At 32.0% G+C, this 20,571-nt stretch overlaps 1 protein-coding gene across 1 annotated transcript in view; it reads right to left on the minus strand.

Annotated features, from left to right (window-relative positions):
* Positions 1–20,571, minus strand: part of Src42A (Tyrosine-protein kinase Src42A) — a 318,614-nt gene that overhangs the window by 118,925 nt on the left and 179,118 nt on the right. The window lies entirely within an intron of this gene.

Genomic DNA, 20,571 nt, shown 5'->3' on the forward strand with positions numbered 1-20,571 from the left:
GGATAAGATGAATTGTATATAGTCAGTTTTTTGGCAAGTTCTTAATTTATTTCTAAGTTATTTCTTATATCCTTAATAAAAGTTCATTGTAAGATGTTTGTATCGTAGTATTTGGATGTTTTCAGCTAAAAATATGTAATTTTATCATTTAATAAGCCTCCTGTATTTTTCAATATATTAGGTTTTGTTCATGTACACCCTCCCTTATCTGATTGCAAAATATAAAGATCTAAATATTAATCCGAAACTAATTTTTCGAAACCAAATTCAGATTTATGCTTTAATCTGTACTTTCTAAGAATTGCAAGGCAACACAGACGTTAATAAAGATGTTATTAGAGATATGGGGAATCTAAAATTGCATTCCACAACATATCTCCTCAACTAAGCAAAAATCCTTAGCGAATTGGTTTCTAGTACTCATAAAGAGTATACCGGAATAAAAGAAAAAAGACAGTTAAGATTTGATTTAACGTATAGTGCGTCTTTATATCCGCTTATACGTATTTCACCCCAAAAGGAATCATTAGAGACGGCTCTTCACAGACGCTCTGAAGGTGAAAATAAATCTTTCGTGTCTTGGGAAGCACCTCTAACGTGGCTTCGTATGGACGCAAATAGCGACCCTTTATTATCAGATGTCGGTATTTGCGTCCATACGAAGCCATGTTAGAGTTGCTTCCCAAGGCAGGAAAGATTCATTTTCACGTTCAGAGCGTCTGTGAATAGCGTCTCTGATGATCCCTTTTGGGGTGAAATACTTATAAGCGGATATACAGACGCACTATACGTGAAATCAAATCTTAACTGTATTTTTCCATCTAAAGATGATTTTTCTTTAGACACTTTATTTAATATACTAAAATTTTCTTTGTGGGAATGATTTAAGGAGTTTTTAAGACTTAAAGAAGTTTGTATTAAATAAAGTGTTTAAATAAATTTTCAAATTTTACAACACACATCTAGATCTTTATATTTGCAATCAGATAAGGGATGGTGTAGAGTAGCCATAACCAAATGAACAATTACATAAGATGACATAAGAAATATGTGATGGATTCGACCGTTACTTGATGGAAGTCCATTTTATCAACCAATGAAACACTGAAAACTTTTGTTTTCAAAACTTCCACAAAATTATAATTTATTATCACCACAGCTGTTTCGGCAAAGTGCCTTTCTCAAGTGAGCTATTTTTTATGCATCTAACACTTTAACTTCTTTAACTGAATAAATTGGGAAGGGGAGAACTGTTCGTCTCAAGTTGGTCATTCAGAATTATATCTGTATTTTTTAATTTGTTAATTTTCATAGTTTTTAATATTGATAGCTTACGGCCTTTATTTTTAATGTGATGGATTCTTCATTCTTTGTGGAAGTGTTGAAAACAAAAGGTTTCAATGTTTTATTGCTTGATATGAGAAATAACTTAAAGAGACATGTTAAGTGTCACATGTTAAGGTGACATGTGAAATATGTTATGTCTCAAGTCACCTTAACATTTCCGTTAAGACCAGGAGCCATTCTCTCTCCTGATTCCAACGATAATGTAGCTTCGCCTATTTAAAAAAAATTAAAATGTTTGTCGTCGTGTAGTATAGTGTAATGTACTATTTTATTTTTATGACATTCTACGATTGTTGGATAGGCCAAAATTGACGAAATGCCCCTGAAGATGCTCTAGGAAGCGAAAGTACTTGGGCAAGATTTAATTAATAAACTGTGCTCGATATCTGCCTTTCATTTAATCAAAAAAATATTTATTTGCCAAATAAAGTACCGAATAAGAAGTTATCTGAAAGATAAATTGTGTTCATTGTAGTTTGTTATTATCTTGTATGTTATCGCGAAATCAAAAATAGATCCTAAATATTGTTGTTTATTGTTGGTGAGAGGCATGGATCCGCTATTAGAAGATTTAATGAAATCCAATAGTATGATGTTTAATGTTTATAAACTTAATGCCAGAATATAATATTTGACGCAGAATCGATTTAATTTTTGTAAAAATAAAGACTTTTTTAAGATTAAGGATTTTTAGATTAAGTAAACCGACAGTGATCTATGTGTTCAGAGTATATTGTAAAGAGTTGTTAATAAAATATTATAAAAGTAGGTATTCTACCTCTTTTTCTTGACTTAGTTAACGCATGCAATGTTTTCATAATCTTGGAAATTAAAAAAATGGATCAATTAACGTTTTTCAAGAGATATTGGTGCTATTGATTAAATAATAGCAGAAAACACCGGCACATTCATGCAAGAAGTTTAGTATTTTAAAAATTTAATTTTTAATTCTTTTGAGAGTTTGTTGATCCTAAAGTATTGGCTGCGAATTTGGTGATCAGTAAAAAATATAATAAAAAACTCGAGCTTTCCTAACAAATGAATTTCCAAACTAAAATTACGCTGGTTTTTGTGTGTAGATTGATTTCATAAGACGACTTTTCGCAAAAGTTTAGAGATTCTCCAAAAGTGACTTATTTTTTATGAAAGTTGTACAACAGTTTAGCCTTAAATAGGAGGAAGTCGCATACCCGTCGCATGGTGACGGTCAAAATCACTAGTAAAGTATGAAATCCGAAATTTTTTGGTAGTTTGTGTTTCATTCAATCAAAAATTTTATTTTTTGATGCTGGTTTTCGGCAACTCTTATGCATCTTATTTACTTAACAGAGGCAAATAAGTCAACATATTATTAATCGTATAGTATTATAGAATTAAGATATTGAGCTAAATACTGAAAAAATGTAGTAAAAACGTTACAGAGATTGAGGTAAAACGTGAATGTAAATTTGAAGAGCATAACCATTCAACAAAATGATATAAGATGGAACAAGTAAATAATATATTGACGTATATGTATAATTAAAAAGATACAAAAAGTTTGATAAGAAAAAATAATTTAATTCGGATATTACTTTAAATAACCTCACCGAATACGATAACCCCACCGAATACGAGGTAATATATATTACTATTATACTAAACTCGGTTCGCTAATCCCAGTCCGAACTGTCTAGTGAATTTAGTAATTATTTTTTTGCGAAGTTAGTTACTTTTTGACAGACTAAAAGTGGCTGGAAATTACTATACAACCAAGCACCCGTACTCATAGCCAATATTAATAGTAAACAAACTAAATAGTAAATAAAATAGAACTTTGCGAATTACCGACAATCAATATTTATTAATCTGCACCATATAATAAATAGTTATGTTAAATTATAACAACTAAATATATATTTTTTAAATATATACTACCCAAAATTTGATGGGTTTAGTATACACTTCGACTATTTAGAATAATTCTTCTTTTTTTAAAGAAAGAAGTCTGTAATAGCAGGATACTTGAGCTATTAATACTGAGAAGTAGGAATTGTTGTGTTGTAGGTTTCCGACAATGAATCTGTCAAAATTTGTCCGAGCTAAGCGAATGGAGTTTATATATATTACTGCATATTTATTAAAAATGCCAGTTGTTGGGAATAATAATTTTACATTTTTCTGTTTTATGTAATCGGAGAAACCGTGTTTTGAATAATATAGTACGAAAATGATGATATTAAAAAATTCGTTTGCTTTAAAATGTTGCACAATATTATTACACAAAAGCTTCTGACATTAACATTAATCTGACATTTTTAGTTTCACGATTCTAAAAACTCGACAAAATAATAAGATAAAAAATAAATATATTGTGTCTTTGGTTTTGATTGGCAACTAAAAATTCAGATTCTTAGACAGACCCATGATTCCAGGTATAAAAATTATGCAATATATGCTTTTTATTCTAAGAATTCTAATATGTTTAAATGTTTTAAAATATGTTGTTTTCAAAGAATTTTATTACATCCCAATCCCAAGATTCAAAAACTCAGTAAATCATTCCAGATTATCATGACTTATACTTTATAATATTGTGAAGCATTTATAGTTTTAAACAAAAATTATACATTTCAATTTTTTCATAATTTTTTATAAATTTATTCATTTGATTGCACAGCCCAACAAAATGCAAACAAAAATATAAGTAATAACGAATATGGAAAAGTACTAAACTATAACGCACAATGACCTTGTGGAAAGAGCTTTTTAGAGACCTGAACCTATCCAAGGAGGTTTCTGAGTTACTTGCTTCCAGACTAAAAGAAAATGATATGTACTATAGCCAGATACTAATATTACATTTTATCGTAAAAAAATAGAGAGCTGTTGCCTTTTTTTCTCTTAAGAAAATAACCTGTTTTTAACGTCATAAGGCACCTTTTTTATCGACAGTTCAAAACGTAATTGAAAATGTTGTCATTTTATAAGAAAATATTCTTGGGTGTATCTCCAAAATAATAAAAAATTAAAATTTTGTGAACTTTTTTAGTAATATAGAACTTACTTCTTTGCGTTTAAAATGTAGGTACCTGTCACTACAGGCAAAGGACGTACAACATGTACTTACCTGAAAAAAAAAACATATATTAATACAAATTGTCGAAAATAAAAAAAATTGTATTAAATATCACTACTGGTTATGAGATTATATTTATTGAATAAAAATGCTATAATTTTTTGTGGCGAGTATGTTCCATATACTTATATGCCATATAAAAAATATTAAACTTATTGAGTATATCAAGAGAAATAACAAATTATATGTTGAGTAACATAAATAACATTCTCCGTTCCATAGTTCTCTGAGTCACTTGGAGTTTGTGGACTATGTTATTGTTAAAAGTCCATGTTTCGATTCCATATGTCAGAACCGGCAATACTGATCGAAAGTTTTTGCCTTTAAAGTATTTGGTAAGTTTAATTTAAGTACTGTTAGATGCTAAGGCACATCTTCTATTTAAATCAGCCTGTAGGTTAAGCTTTGTTAATTCAATTTTTTGTCCTAAGTAGAAATACGACTTAACCTTTTCTATATTAATATTGTCTAGAGTTATATCCTCAGTTACATCTAGAGATTCGTTAGATAGATACACTCGCGATCATAAAATCCGGGTCACCTTGAAAATCACCGATATTTCATTTTTAATGAGCTTTATCGTAAATAATAATAACACAAATACAAACTAATGCATGTTTCTAGGAATTGTTGTCGACTTAGCGGTTTCCTTTGCAACAAAGAATTTCAATAGTGCCGATTTCGCGGGAAAGCGCACACTTCCCAAAATGAACGGTACCTGTAACTGCCGCTTGTTTTAAATGTCTCATTTGTGCTTCGACTTTCTGTTCAAACGCAACGACCAAACGTCTATTATTGCCACCATTAGTGTTTATTAGTGCCATTATTAGTGTTTATTTTTTGCCAAAAATACCCTTGACTGTCGTTGAAACGACACAAATTGTTGCGCTTGTGAAAGACGGTCACACTCAACGGCAAGTCGCAAGAACTGTTGGCGTAAGCCTTCCTTCGGTTCAACGAGTGCTTCAACGCTTTCAGGAGAAGGGTTTGCTATCCAGACGACCTGGCTCTGGACGAAGAAGAATGACCACGGTACGAGATGACCGTTTTCTTGTGTTTCAGGCTTTACGAAACCGGACCTCAACTGCGATTATGCATCGAAATCGTCTACAGGAAGTACGAAATCGCAATGTTAGCGCTGGAACAGTCAGGAGAAGACTTCGTTCTTTTGGACTATCATCTCGGGTAACGGCTACAGGACCGCCATTTCGCCTGGCGCATCGAGTTGCACGACAAGCTTTTGCTCGACAATACGCGCATTGGGGAATTAACGATTGGAGCAAAGAGTTATTCTCAGATGAATCCCGTTTCGGATCTGATGGACGTGTAAGAGTTTGGAGGAGAACCGGTGAATGATTTTCACAAGCTTGCATTGCTCCAAGAATACCATTTGGTGGAGGCTCGGTCATGGCTTGGGGAGGTGTATCTTCCGACTTACGCACAGAATTACCCTTCATCGAAAATGGGTCCTTAACTGCACGAAGGGACATTACGGAGATTCTGGAAGAACAAGTTATGCATACCATGACAAGGCTTGGAGAAAACACACGGTTTTTATGCAGAACAACGCTCAAACGCACGTTGCCACGATCAGTATGTAATACTTGGACGAGGTTAGAATTACGAGGTTACCCTGACCAGCTAGGTCTCCGGACCTGAATCCTATCGAACATATCTGGGACGATTTGAAAAAACGTATTCAACCCCTAACATCTCCTCCTCACAACGGACAGGAGCTTAAGGATCTGTTAGTGAAAGAGTGGAATAACATACCACAACATGTAATCCAGAGAAAAATTGAGAGTATGCCCCGTCGTCTGCAAGAGGTCATTAGAGTAAGTGGAGGCAATACACGATATTAGTCATTGAAATTTCACTGACATTTTACCACGTTCTGTATTTTCCATTTTTTTCGTATGCCTGTTTTATCAACAATTTGGTTTGTTTTCTGCTTTTTCAATAAAAACAATAAAAAACCGTTTTTTTTTTTCTTTCAAAACAAACATTGATGACAAATAAAAAATACGTTAGCCTAAAACAAAGGTTATTACTGCACCAGAGGCAAAAACATTCCAGAAACTTGAAATTTTCAAGGTGACCCGGATTTTATGATGGCGAGTGTATTTAGTTTTTGTAAGATTTATTTTTAATCCTATTTCTTTTGATTTTGTATTTAGGTCTAATAGCATTTCCTGCAATTCTTCTGAACATATCTTATAGAGCTAAAGTAAATAGCTTGGGTACCATGAATCTGAACACTCAGCGAACCTCAAAGCAAATTAAAACGTTTTACGATAATATCAAAAGAAAAATAAAAAGAAACAAGCCATAGGAAAGGTAACAAATATAACAATAATTTTAAATAGTTTTTAATAGATGTAATAAACTTTCGTGTAAGTAGAAAAATACACAAAAAGAGGTGGTCCCGAACAAACAACTGTACTATTACCTGGCGAGGAAAAATTATTAGGAGCACCGAAGAAACAAGTCTTCTTCTTAGGGTACCTGTCCTTTCCGAGTGTTGGTGATCATAAATTTCTGAGAATACATTTCTGCATATTCAGATTGAAGCAAAAATTAATACAAATTTATTTTAGACGACTCTGAAATTAATCAGTTCTGAAATGATCCACAGTCAGTTCTGGTACTATACATCGTCTCAAAGTGACTAGTCTGTACAGGGTAAGATATGCAATGCTAACCTTATGGGAATTTCTCCAAGACGTTGCCAGTTTTATGCGTGAGCGATGGCGTTCTCTATTGTCTATCTTTCAAAATAAACGGAATAAACCAGGAGTTCTCAACATGTCCTCACGTAAAATTTTATGTAATTTACAAATATCGTTTGCTAATAATTTTACATAATACTATACATTAATTGTTTCTAATAGTTACTTATCAACTTTTATCTTTTATTAGTAGCAGTAGTCTAATAAAATGTGCATTAAATAAACATTTGTTTCAAAGTTTAAAATAATTTCGATAATTTCTACTAACTGCCAAATTTAAAATGTTATTTATGTCCCTGCGGTACTAATTACTGCCATAATGTGTAAGGAATTTGTAATTTTGGTTGATAACTGCAAATACTTTCTTCTAAGTTATTCAGTAATTAAGAAGCAATTAGAGTAATTCTTGTACAGAATATGTTTAAAAGCTTGATACATCCAGGGCCTTAGTTATTCTTTATTTGTTCTTCGGAACGCGTAAACATATTCGAGTTACGATTATTTGTACCATCTTGAATGTACTGTTACTGTTTTGTTATTGTTATTATTTGTTGGTGGCTTTTGTTGTGATTTGCTGTTAGCAATTATTGTTATTTTCTCTTGTTGGCTATTGTTATATTTGACGCCGAATTTTTACCGCAAAATGAAGAAAATTGTTCAATGGAAACGTGGAAAAGCTCTGAAACTTTCAGAGATGGAGATACTAATGAATATTATTAATTATCATCTTAATCAGGATAACAACGATTCTGTATTAAGTGTAATTAGGAAAGTGTCAGAAATGAGTGGTGTTTGCGAAAAGACTCTGTTTCGCATACGACAGGAATATTCATCACCTGGATTACAATCTCAAAAGAGCAGGCCCAAGAAGCGAAAGGTTATTAATTTTCGTGAGAACAAGTACGATGAAGGTGTCAGGAGCCAAATTCGTAGAATAATTTATCAATTTTTTCGTGAGAACATACCACCAACAATAAACACCATATTAGCTGTTGTAAATGTCGAAGAAACTTTGCCCAACTTTTCACGGGCCACGCTACATCGCTTGCTGAGTGATATGGATTTTGTGTTTATAAAACGTGGCAGAAATTTAATTTTCATTGAAAAACCAGAAATCATCTCGTGGCGTCATCGTTATTTACGCGCAATTCGTGAATACTATGCAGAAGGATACAACATAGTGTATTTGGATGAATCATGGGTAAATATCGGGCACAGTGTAAAAAAAAATGGGTTTATAAAACGATTACATCTCATCGCGATGCTTTTGTTCGTGGTCTGACAACAGGATTAAAAGCTCCAATAGCTCGTCGTGCACGGTTCGTTTTATTGCACGCAGGATCTACCAGTGGATTTGTTGATGGAGAAGAGCTCACGTTTTTGACAAAGAAAAATACTCAGGACTACCACAACGAAATGGATGGACCGACCTTCGAAGATTGGTTCGAAAATAACTTAATGCGAAATTTGCCAGAAAAAACTGTTGTGGTAATGGACAATGCCTCCTATCACAACAGAAAGTCAGTGAACTCAATCCCATCACTGTGAACTCAATCCCATCGAAATGGTTTGTAGTGAAGTGAAACGGTATATAGCTAGACCCAACGCGAATTTTAAAGAAGCTGAAATGCGAACTTTAATTACAGCAGAGTACCAGGTCATTACGCCAGAGAAATGGAACAGAAAAAAAAATGTGGGAAATTGACAATTTGTTGGATGATATCGAACAATTATTATAAATATAAATAACGGACATAGTGATGACAGTGACGATAATAATGATGATGATAGTGAAGCAGAAACTAAATGTGAGAGCGATTGTCAGAAAAAGGAACTAAATATAATGGTGTACAATTACGATTACTTACACACGAAATTAAATACAATGACTTCTTTTATTTTCAACTTATTTATTGGTCTTATTTTCGGATATTTCTACGTTTTGTTACTGCCAACATATACAGTGCGGTTTTTAACAGTCCTTCCCCCCTTAACTTTTGAACGGAACAATACACAAATAAAATGTTTCTTTATATTTTAGTTTTATTTTATTCTATTTTATTTAAATCTATAAACAAATGGTTTGTATCGCTAGTACATACTGTAGAATTAGAACAAACTGCTTGTGTGACATAAATAGAAGGCATTTCTTAATTTCTATTTTATTTTAATTTAACCCAAGTATGTTTAACCCAAGAATCCAAATACGTAGCTGACTTGATAGAATTCTTGAAATCTATAAACTTTTTTAATAAAATTTAATACAATACATCAATAATTAAAATATATATTGTATACATTATTATGTACTTTATATTTTGTATATGCCTATGTATGTCTTTATCACTTTTTGTATTTTTGTTATGCTAATAACCCTAAAAAAATTCTTAAAGAAATATATTTATACATACGGGGTGTGTCAAAAGTATGAATCTCACTTAATAGTAAAGTACCTTTATATTTCATAATATCGAAAATTGTTATAAATGAAAAGTGGTTTGTAATTAGGACCTATGTTTTAATCTGCAATTACATCCTTTCAATAAAATTGCAAATTATTCTCGAATTACCGATCCCAAATAATTTTTATTTATTACAAATATGATAGCTCTTCCGTCACGATAAAAACTGATAGGTAAGCAAATTTTCACAAAAAAAATACATTAAAAATCTAATGAACATTGAAGAGTTAGTAACCTTTTTTCTATCAGAACGGAAGAGTTCTAATATTTGTAATAAATAAAAATGATGTTCGGTATCGGTAATTTGAGAAAAATTTCTGTTTTTTTTTTATTAGAAGGATGCAATTGCCTATTAGAATATGATTTTACGTACATACCGTACAGTGTATAAATGGACACTAAATAGAAAAAAGAATGGAATAACCACATAAGCAGAATGGGGGTCAAATATGCTTTATTGTCACTAAAAATTATTGAACAATTTTATGGACAAAGCTAAAAAAAAATCAGTCAAAAAGTACAAAAAGTATAAAACAAAAGCAAATATAATAAAAAAACAGAACAATACAATTTTAAATTAGTAAAATTATTGTATCACTTACATAATTTGTACAGACAACAACAAATGAGACAAATTGTAGCCACTGCTTGAGACACCAAATGTAATTATAAACAATACTAATTTTGTTTCTTTTTTATACATTAAGAAACTCGTCAACTGAATAATATGGTCTTTCAGAGAGATAGATTTTTGTCATCTTACGAAACTTACTGAAAGATGTTGCGGATTTAATTTCTCTTGGAGGGTGATTATAAAGTTTTTTTGCACTATATAGAATAGAATTCTTTACTAGCTGAGTGGACGGGATCGGTAAATAAACGTTACAATCCGAATTTCTAATGGAGTAGCCATGATCAGGTCTATCGGAAAAATGTTTAGATGCTTGCGAATCAAACAAACCGTTTCCAAAATAAATAAAGAGGGAAGCGTCAAAATTCCGTGATTTTTGAAGTAGGTCTTGCAATGAGTTGTTTGTTTGAGACCAAATAGATAACGAATTGCTCTTTTTTGCAACTTAAAAATAGTATCAAATTGTACCGCTGTAAAAGAACCAAAAAATGGAAGCCCATATCAAAGATGGGACTCGAACAATGAGAAATATGCCATTTTGACAGATGATAAATTTAGTTCCTTCGAAACAGATCTTATTGCAAAGCAAGCTGAAGCTAGTTTCTTCCTTAAGGAGTCAGTATGCAAGGGCCATTTAAGATCGCTGTCGACAAGAATACCTAGAAATTTCACGGAATTAACGATACCGATTTGGCTCTCATTCAAAAGCAAGGCTTGAATGACTCCTTTATGAGATAATGCTACTGTCTTATCCACGTTAAAGCTAAGTAAGTTGGAGTCTGACCAAGCCTTGATTATAAGCAAATCAGCGGTTATAATTGAATGAAGCGTTGAAATATTAGAGCTGCTCCAAGTAATACTGGTATCATCAGCAAATAGAAAAATTTTCCCTTTAATTTTTAAGTAAGTGATGTCATTAATGAAAAGTAAAAAAAGAATGGGACCTAATACTGAACCTTGCGGTACTCCACATTCAATGTCTTTACAACTAGAGTCGGTGTCTTTTATTCTAACAAATTGTTTCCTACCTACCAAGTAAGTTTTGAACCAATTCAAAGACACACCCCGAATTCCATAGAAAGTTAATTTTTTTAATAGAATGTCGTGATTTACGCAGTCAAAGGCTTTGGAATAGTCGCAGAAAACGGTGGCGGAGGAGAGGTTACTATTTAGTGATAGATATACTTCATGTAACACAGAAAACATGGCATCACTAGTACATTTATTAGACAAAAAGCCGAACTGATTTTGCGATAAAATATTATGTTTAAGGAGAAAGGGCATAAGTCGAACTTTTATAAGCCTTTCCATAATTTTTGATAGTACTGGTAACAAGGCAATAGGTCTATAGTTGCAGGCATCATATTTGTCTCCACCTTTATGAAGAAGAATAACGATGGCAGTCTTTAGGCATTTAGGGAATGTACCTTTTTCAAGGGAATCATTTACTAGCGAGACCATGACCTTCAATACATTATGCGGAAGATTTGAGAAAATTTTAATAGATAATCCATCTGTACTACAGGACGATTTGCTTTTTATACTACGAATTGTTCGAATGAGTTCAGTCTTATCAACTGGTCTTAAAAAGAAGGTATCAGCAATGTTTTTTGAATTAGGGAGATAGGAAACTGGATCTTGTTGTGGCGAAATAATTGACGTTATATTTCTACTCACATTAACAAAGTAATCATTTAGATTTTCGGGGTTAGGAAAATAAAAGGAAGAAAAGAAATAGCAAGAGATAAGTCAAAAATCAGCAAAAGAAGTCTAGGACTACCGCGCAAAAGATGGAGCGACAACCTTCCATTGAAGTATTAATCCGCCAATGAACAAGCTGAATTGCTTATGAGGATGAAGACAAAGAAGAAGAACATAGTTTTTAAATACAAACAACATTTTATTATCACAATTTTAGATATTGTGAAATACAAGGGAACTTTACCCTTGACCGAAATTCATATTTTTTTACATACCTCGTATAAGATTAACAAAATTTGATATCTGATGGTTGCACCTTAGGTTTTAGACTATGCAGAGTTTTTTTATAAAGGATATCTTTTTTCGTAAAATTAATAATAACAGAGTAATCGTATTTGCAATAAATAAAAATGTTGATTATCCGTATTTTTTTTTTCAATTAGAAGGATGTACTTAATTGCATAATTCCAAACCACTTTTTATAATAAAAAATAAGTGTAAACGTACTTTACTCTTGAGCGAAATTCATATTTTTTTAAATACCTCGTATAAGATTGATATAATTTGATATCTGATGATTGCATCTTAGGTTTTAGACCATAGAAGATCAGGAAAATGAGGTAGAAGAAGAAAAAGCTTTAAATGAGGTATGTTGTTGAATATCATTTACACTGATTTAGCACAATACCGACTTATATCAACCAAAGAGAATACATAATTTCTATAAAAACGTTCTTCTTCTAAAAAATTAATACTTCATCAATATTACGTGTGCTTTGCTAATATACAACGCAAAATTATGGTAAGTAGTATTTAGGCTAGAATTATACAGCCTACTAATTTTTATTTTTAATTTCGTGATTAACATCAGTTAAGTTGTTTTTAAATCAAGTGAACTGAAAGTAAATATTAAACTTTCGTGTGATATTTCGCATGAAATAATTATTAAACTATTTATTCAAGTTCGTTCGATTGTTACGTCGTCTTTTTAGTTGATATTAACAGTTACGACGTCAGAATAAATTTTTAAAATTCGCTAGATCCGCGAGGAATCTATAATACCCGAATGTTTTTTGTTTATTCGAATAAATTAATTTCCTGCGAAATATATTAACACTATTATAATAGTAGAAGATACGAAAAATACATCTGATAGAAAAAAATATAAATTTAACACAAATAGTGATGACAATATTGATAGCGGTTCTCATTCATGTTAGCACGGATAAGATATTCAAAAGAAACCGGGGAATCTGACAAAAATATCAACTTAAAACTACATAATGTATTGTAGTATTAGATACGGCTGCATTAATATAAGATTTCAATCCCGTAATTATTTCCTGTCGTAATCAAGGAAAGAACATGAAGTTATGACTATTAGATGTGTTAGAGATAACTACACGTATAGAAAAGTCGTAACTTTGTTGGAGAATATAATCATTAGTTACCTACTAGTTAATAGCTTATTCCGAGGGACAACAACGGCAAACATTTTAGGTTATCAGGCAGATTTGAAGCGGTCACTCCTTCATATCTGAACACAATTTTTTTATGGCTCTTTTTCTTCTTCTTATTCTTCATTTTTATAAGCAATTCTGCTTGTTTATTGGCGGATTAATACCTCTACAGCGTATTTACTGTGATTATTCTCAGTACTCTCATTTCTACTGTGTGTTGTGGATCTTGTTTCTAAGGCATATGTCATTATTGGTCTTACACCAGCTTTACAAATCCTTGACTTCATCTCAGTGTTAATGTCTCTGTTTCGCCATATAGTGTTATTAAGGCAATCTGCCAGTCTATTTGCTTTTTGTACTTAATCTTTCACTTCTTTGTCCAGTTCTCCATAGCTGGACAGTGTAATTCCAAGGTATTTTATTTCCATTACTTCTTCAATACTGATGCCAAAATTTCGATTTTATATCTGATTGATTATTTATTTGCTGATAACTATTGTTTTAAATAGGTAAAAAGAAATAAAATAAGCCTCACAATCAATTTAATTTTACTACCAAAACGACCGGTTTCGCTTTCTACACTTTGCAAAGCATCTTCAGGTCAAATGGTACAAAGTAAATTAAATGCTGAAATTATAAAAAGCCCATATTAGGGTGCTGTCTTATAAAAATAAAGATAAAAATTACAGTAATTATGCCAATATTATATGTCTGTGTTTATTAATATAAAAAATTGATTAAGCCGACAAAGTAAAAACCCACAAATTGGTATGAGATGATCTATTGAATTGTAATAAATTAGTAAAAAACAAAATACTACTTACATGCCTGTACAAGAATTATTAGTTAATAATTCGAGAAGCATAGTTCAAACTATCCTGTATTGCTGATGATGGGCGATCTTCGGTTTTTATTGTAACTGTTTGATAATTAGCGGGGGAATTTCTTGAGGGGAGAGTTAATGAATGAAATAGGAATAAGGTATTATGTGATTGTTTGTTATGTGAAAGTGATGTTTTATATTATTTAAATTATTAAAAGTTATTTATATTTATTAAAAAGATATATTTTAGAGATGTGTGTTAATTTATTGAAACATTTTTTTTAATAAAAGGACAATTGTATGACAATGAATGAAATACGTTACGTTTGACCTGAAGATGCTTTGCAAAGTGTAGAAAGCAAAACCGGTCGTTTTGGTACTAAACTTAAATTGATTGTGAGTAAGTCTTATTTAATTTCTTTTTACCTATTTGAAATGGACTCACACAAGCAACACATTCATGATTTTTACTATTGTTTTAGTTTTCTGAGATGAGATTTTCATATTAAATTCTTTTGCTCTTATGTTAAATCTGTGGATATCAGTCTTTGCAGACTATCTTCATCTTGGACTACCAATATTGTGTTGTCTGCGTAACAGAGTATTTTTACGTCTTTGTTTACGATTCTGTATCTTCTTCCTTTGTTGAAACTTTTGATGATTTCATCCATGATTAAATTGAACAGCAAAGGGTCAATGAGTCCCCCTATCTTCTTCCGCCGCCTATTTCTATATTTTGCATTTTGTTCTTTTGGTAGATATTTTCCATAGTTTTTATGACAGTTAGGCGAACTTCTCTATTATACAGCAGATGGACTACATCTTTGAGTCATACTGAAATGCTGGTCTAGTATACTCTATTGATATTTCAGTAATTTGCATTATGACGAATATTGCATCTGTACACGATCTTCCAGTACGAAAACCCTGTTGTTCATCTGCTAAACTTATCCTCTGATTCATTAGTTCTTGTAAAAAATTAGTTGTAAGTTCTAGGGAAGTATTTAACAAGTGGTTGTAACAACCTCTGTAGTTTTCTGAATGTTTTTATCTCCTTTTTTGAATAGTAGAATTAGTTCAACTGTTCTCCACTCCTCCGATATTTTATTATGTTTTATAATTTTTTATTTAATGTTGTTAATTGTTATGTCATTGCTGCCCCATAATATTTCAGTAATTCGTTTGGTATTTCGTCTTTAACTGCTGCTTTTCTGTTCTTCAGCTGTTCAAGTATTTCAATCGTTTTTTTTTTATCAAAATTTATCAACTTTTTTTATATACCGAACGACTATAGTTCCACGATTTTCCATTTTACATTCAAGGATGTATGCCCAGTATTAATCGTTCCGACAAAAACGAAGAATTCGCCGAGATCTTATAATTATTTATAGGATTTATTCGAACTAATAATTTTTTTCCAATTACTAACGGCACTAGGCTCACAGGACACACCTTGATGTTCAACAAACAGCAATATTGCACAAAGTCGCCGGAAATTTTTTTTATCCGGTACAGTGTGTCGACAATTGAAACTCTCTTCCTTGTTAGATTATGTATGTTAGAACTGTACATTCTCTTAAAAATAGATATAAGGTATACATATTAACATTAATATTTTTTTTTGGTTTAGGACATTTATATTTATTTTACTCCAATTTTGATGGTTCTATAGTTATCGCATTCATTGAAGCTGTCTTTTTTAAGGATAGTCGTTATTGTGGATTTTGTCCGGTCGTCAGTCCATTGCTTGGAAGGTCATATTTTGTCTCAGAACAAGTGAAGCAATCTTATTTCGGTTTCTTCTGTGGTTTTGAGCATTTCTACTGTTACCATATCTGGACCTGGTGCTTTGTTATACTTGAGCTTACTTATACTTGATATGTCCTTGAAATATTTTATGATGCATCGTTAAAAACGGCTTGACAGCTGGTATCGACATTTTTAGTTCCATTTCCAATCCACGTTTTAACAATTCTCTGTAATTGTGCGAGTTCATCCTATCTACTGTTGGTACAAGGTATTCGGTACCTTTATAAGAGAATCAGCTCCAAAATATCTTCTTCAACGGATGTTTAACTGTTTGATCAATATGAATTGTCGTAAGTTTTGTTGTCACGTATTCTCATGTGACAACAACAAGTTTTTCTAGTATTCAACGATCCCAAAAAAAAAATTTTTTTGCACAATCTCAAAGTTTATTTAACATGACTGTGGTCAATAACAGGTTTTTGTCGTCTTCTTCAGCCTTCTGTTAGGACCCGTTATACGAGCGTTAATGTCGTTGCGTTAACAGCGCCATGTTAGCGTCAGCCCCACCATGGAGTAAATTATACCATGGACAATGTCTCTGTTATAAGAGACACAAATTAAAGGCGGCGGTACTACTTACAATAGATCGATACAAATCTTAGCACACGCTGATGATATTGACATAATAGGGTGTAGCAAGCGAGCAATATTTCCTATAATTGAATACGGCGGCGAAACAAGTCAGTCTAGTCATAAACGAAAACAAAACCAAGTATATGTTGGTTACTAGGGATCCTATAGCAAATGAGGAAGGAGAAATAGAAGAGAGAAGCAGCATAGGGCGACCGGGAATTAGGTGGTTAGATCGAGTTAAAACCGATTTTGGAATATTAAAAATCGGAAGATGGCGACGATAAACAGGTCGCCAGAAACAGAGCGAATAACCACGAATCTTACAGTAGGCCAGGATGCACAAAGAATTGTCGAACCCAAGATGATGATTGACGATAAGTTTCTTCAAAAATTTGCCCAAAAACATGTTCTTCGAAACAATTATGGGGTAATATTTCATATTTACAGTTTTATAATGAACTAAAAATAAATTCACAAGGATCATGAAGAGTATCTTCTGGTACCTAAATGTTTTTTTGTTTATTCAGATAAATTACTTTTCGGAGAAATCTGTTAACGTTATTTGCAACTCGACTTAACACTTTCTTTTAATCCGACTAATTTTTTCTAGCCACATTGCGACATGATGACATTGAAACGGTACACAGTAATTTCGCAAGAGATTAAAAAAGTACGCTACAAAATCAACAATAAAATCCGTGCCAACGCACACATTAAAGGTTGGAGGTACGACAAAAAATTGAGATTTATCTACTTGTAGGCCAGTAGGTAGAACTTTGATTAAATTACGGGCGAATTTCAATAAGCATTTGATTAAGCGATAGTTCGCTAATATTGCTCGACAAAAGTACTAGCTAAACTTAACAGTGTTTTAAATGTGATTTTTTTGTTAATCTTTTAAAAATATTAATCTAGACTATTCGCAACCTTCAGGAAAATATTGGACTAACAATAACAATATGTTATTATGTACTTCCATATTTTCACCTTCTACATCAGATCTTTTTCAATAACCCGTAAAAGTCGTCATTCACTTCCATGGATACTTTTCCCACGGTCTTAGTAGTGTATGTGTCCCATTACGAACTCTTGTGTACTTTTCATAGGTTTCTTGTGCTCTTTTCGATTGATATTCGCGTTAAGACTCCTTTTTTTTGTACACTTTTTCTTGCTTGAATTTTTATCTATTTTTCTTTCTCCAAGAGCTTCTTTTGCTGCTGATTTTATGTTGTTTTTCATTTTTTTCCAACTATCGACTATATTTTCCCCCTAGTGACCCGGTTTGTTCTATTTTTGTTCTAATCTAAATTGATACAATTTTGTTGAGTCATCATATAGATGTTGAAGAAGAATTCACCATGGAGAAACAACACAATAACTCACTACCTTGTCTGGATATGTTAATTACAAAGAAGCTGCTGCTCAAATAAAAATTCATTTCAGGAAGAAAATACCTGCCAACAAAAGTTTTAACAAAAATTATTATCCATTGTCATTTATAAACAACTAATTTCACAAGATTGAAGAAAGCCAACAACAAAACACCTAAAATAATCTAGAAATGTTCACAAGAAAGTATTTGAAAATAACAATACCGTATGTTCTAGAGTTTCTGAGAAAAATTAAAAAGAATGGGAAATACAAACATCACAACAACGTTCCAAACAACCAATAAATTGAGATCTTTTGTGTGGCAGAAACCGCAAGACCACTAAGTCTTATGATAAATGACCATGAATCATAAATCAAAAACAGAGACTTCGACAGATCCCAGATATGTAAAGATGCCTGGGTCAATAAGCACAGAGTACAATGGAAAGATACATTAATAATAGTGATGAAAGATATAGACAGCAAAAAGAGAAAAATCAAAAAAGCAGCCATCATCTTACTTAATGAAGAAAAATGTATAGTATCCGATCAACAGAATGTAGCAGGCTCTGGTTACCAATACTAAAAGAATAAGTCAGCAACAAGATACCAGCATTAATTAATTAATCGAAAATCAGCAACACATCATCTATAATTATACATAATACATAAACACATAATGCATAAACACATAATACATAAACAGATAAAAAATTTAAATTTGATATCAATCTGAGGGTACAAACATAACCCTTAGAATTTTCATGGCTATTTACCTACAAGATCGAGACCAAGTCAAATTTGGTTAAACAACGCGCCAATTAATAAACAATGGCAGGTTATAACAACTACTTAATTTAAAATAATCTCTTTGAAGGAAACAATTTCCGGAGTGAAAATCATCGAAACTTAAAAACAAACATAAAATTGTGGTTTAATCCCATATATATCCAATATTTATTTTGTGCTAAGTTAAATTTATTTAGGTACTTATAAAATTCATCTCTTCTCCGCTCTTTCTATAGATAATATACACGTAAGAAAGAACACTCATGAAAGTATCTTTAGCCCTAACTCGGGTTTAGTATCTAAAATCCATTGAACTGAATGGGAATCTGGTAATTTAATGGTTGGAACAATACAATTCATACAGATGAAACAATCCCTTAATCCGTGCAAAATATTTATTTCCTTAAAAGCGAAAAACATTGAAGACACGGAAGTCTACTACAATTTTTAGGAGTACGTAACAACTTGGAATACAAATAGTCTCTTAAGCTATTGGAGGAGCATAACAAAGTAGCTTTGTTATGGATACCAGAAGATAAAAGAATTGCCGGTTACTAAATTGTTGATAGTCTCGCTAAAGAAGGAGCTACTCCCTATTTTGGACCAGAACCATTCTACGGGTCGCCAAAAAGTCGCAAAAAAACTTGGTGCATGTAATAACTTTTAATATGGATTTACAAATAAAAGTGATCGATCAATGACGAGAAAGCTATTTTTAAAACGATAATTTAAAATGAAGATTTGTTCATTTTAGGGCAATATTTGCACCATTATGTTCGATTTAAGAACTTTAATATTTGTTTGATATCATTTTGGCTTTTTTGAGTAGTATATCTCCTGATCCCTCTAATAAAACAAGAAGTCCGCCTTTGGAGCGTTAGTAAACGATAAATCACTTTTTATTCTTCCATCCTAGACTTATCACAAACAAAGATACCTCACCTTAACTGAGAACTTGTTGGTTTCCCAGAGGTATCGTACTGGTCTACAAATGGTATAGCAATCGCAAGTATACCGGTAAGTCAACAACGTTTTTAAAAAGCGAAGTTTAAATAATCTGTTAGCAGGAAGAAGATATGGAAGAAGGCAAGGTAAACAAAACTATATAATCGAAGTATAGTGACTTAGTCAGAGGCGTCGGGTAATCAAGGTTAGAACCGTCTTCTTTTCTTCCGCGACCTTTCACCATACCGCTACCGGGTAAAACCAATTACATACTTTATTTGCGTAACGTTGAACTTTTGTTAATAAATATTACACGCACCAAATTTGGGTAGACGAGAAAGGCAAGAGTACTGTAAAATAGTATTTTTGTCTTTCATGCCAGATCTTTTCTTGCGGAATGTTGTCTATGCGTTTAAACACAAAATATCGGGTAATATACAAGAAACTGGAAACTTTACTTATTTTATAAAAAAAATAATATTAAGGCTAATCATTTAGCACCCAACTGTCGTTGCGATATTTAGTGGGTGCATCAGCTTCAGAAGACAATTGTACGAATCTCAGCTAAGATCTGAAGTATACTTCTCTACAAATAAGTTGGGTACTAAATAAATATTAAAAGACAAAACTAATGTATTATAAGATAATCAAATAACCAAAAGTTATTTATAAAATCTAAAACATACACGACAAAAAAATGTACTCCTATCAGTCTAGACTAATCTAAGCTTTTTCATCTCGTAATTTAGGAATAATTGGTTGTTTATCTTTTTGGTCAATGTTGATCGGTATAAGTAGTTCTTGCATTCTTCT

This window comes from Diabrotica undecimpunctata, chromosome 1, assembly GCF_040954645.1.
Source record: "Diabrotica undecimpunctata isolate CICGRU chromosome 1, icDiaUnde3, whole genome shotgun sequence".
Lineage (NCBI taxonomy): Eukaryota > Metazoa > Arthropoda > Insecta > Coleoptera > Chrysomelidae > Diabrotica > Diabrotica undecimpunctata.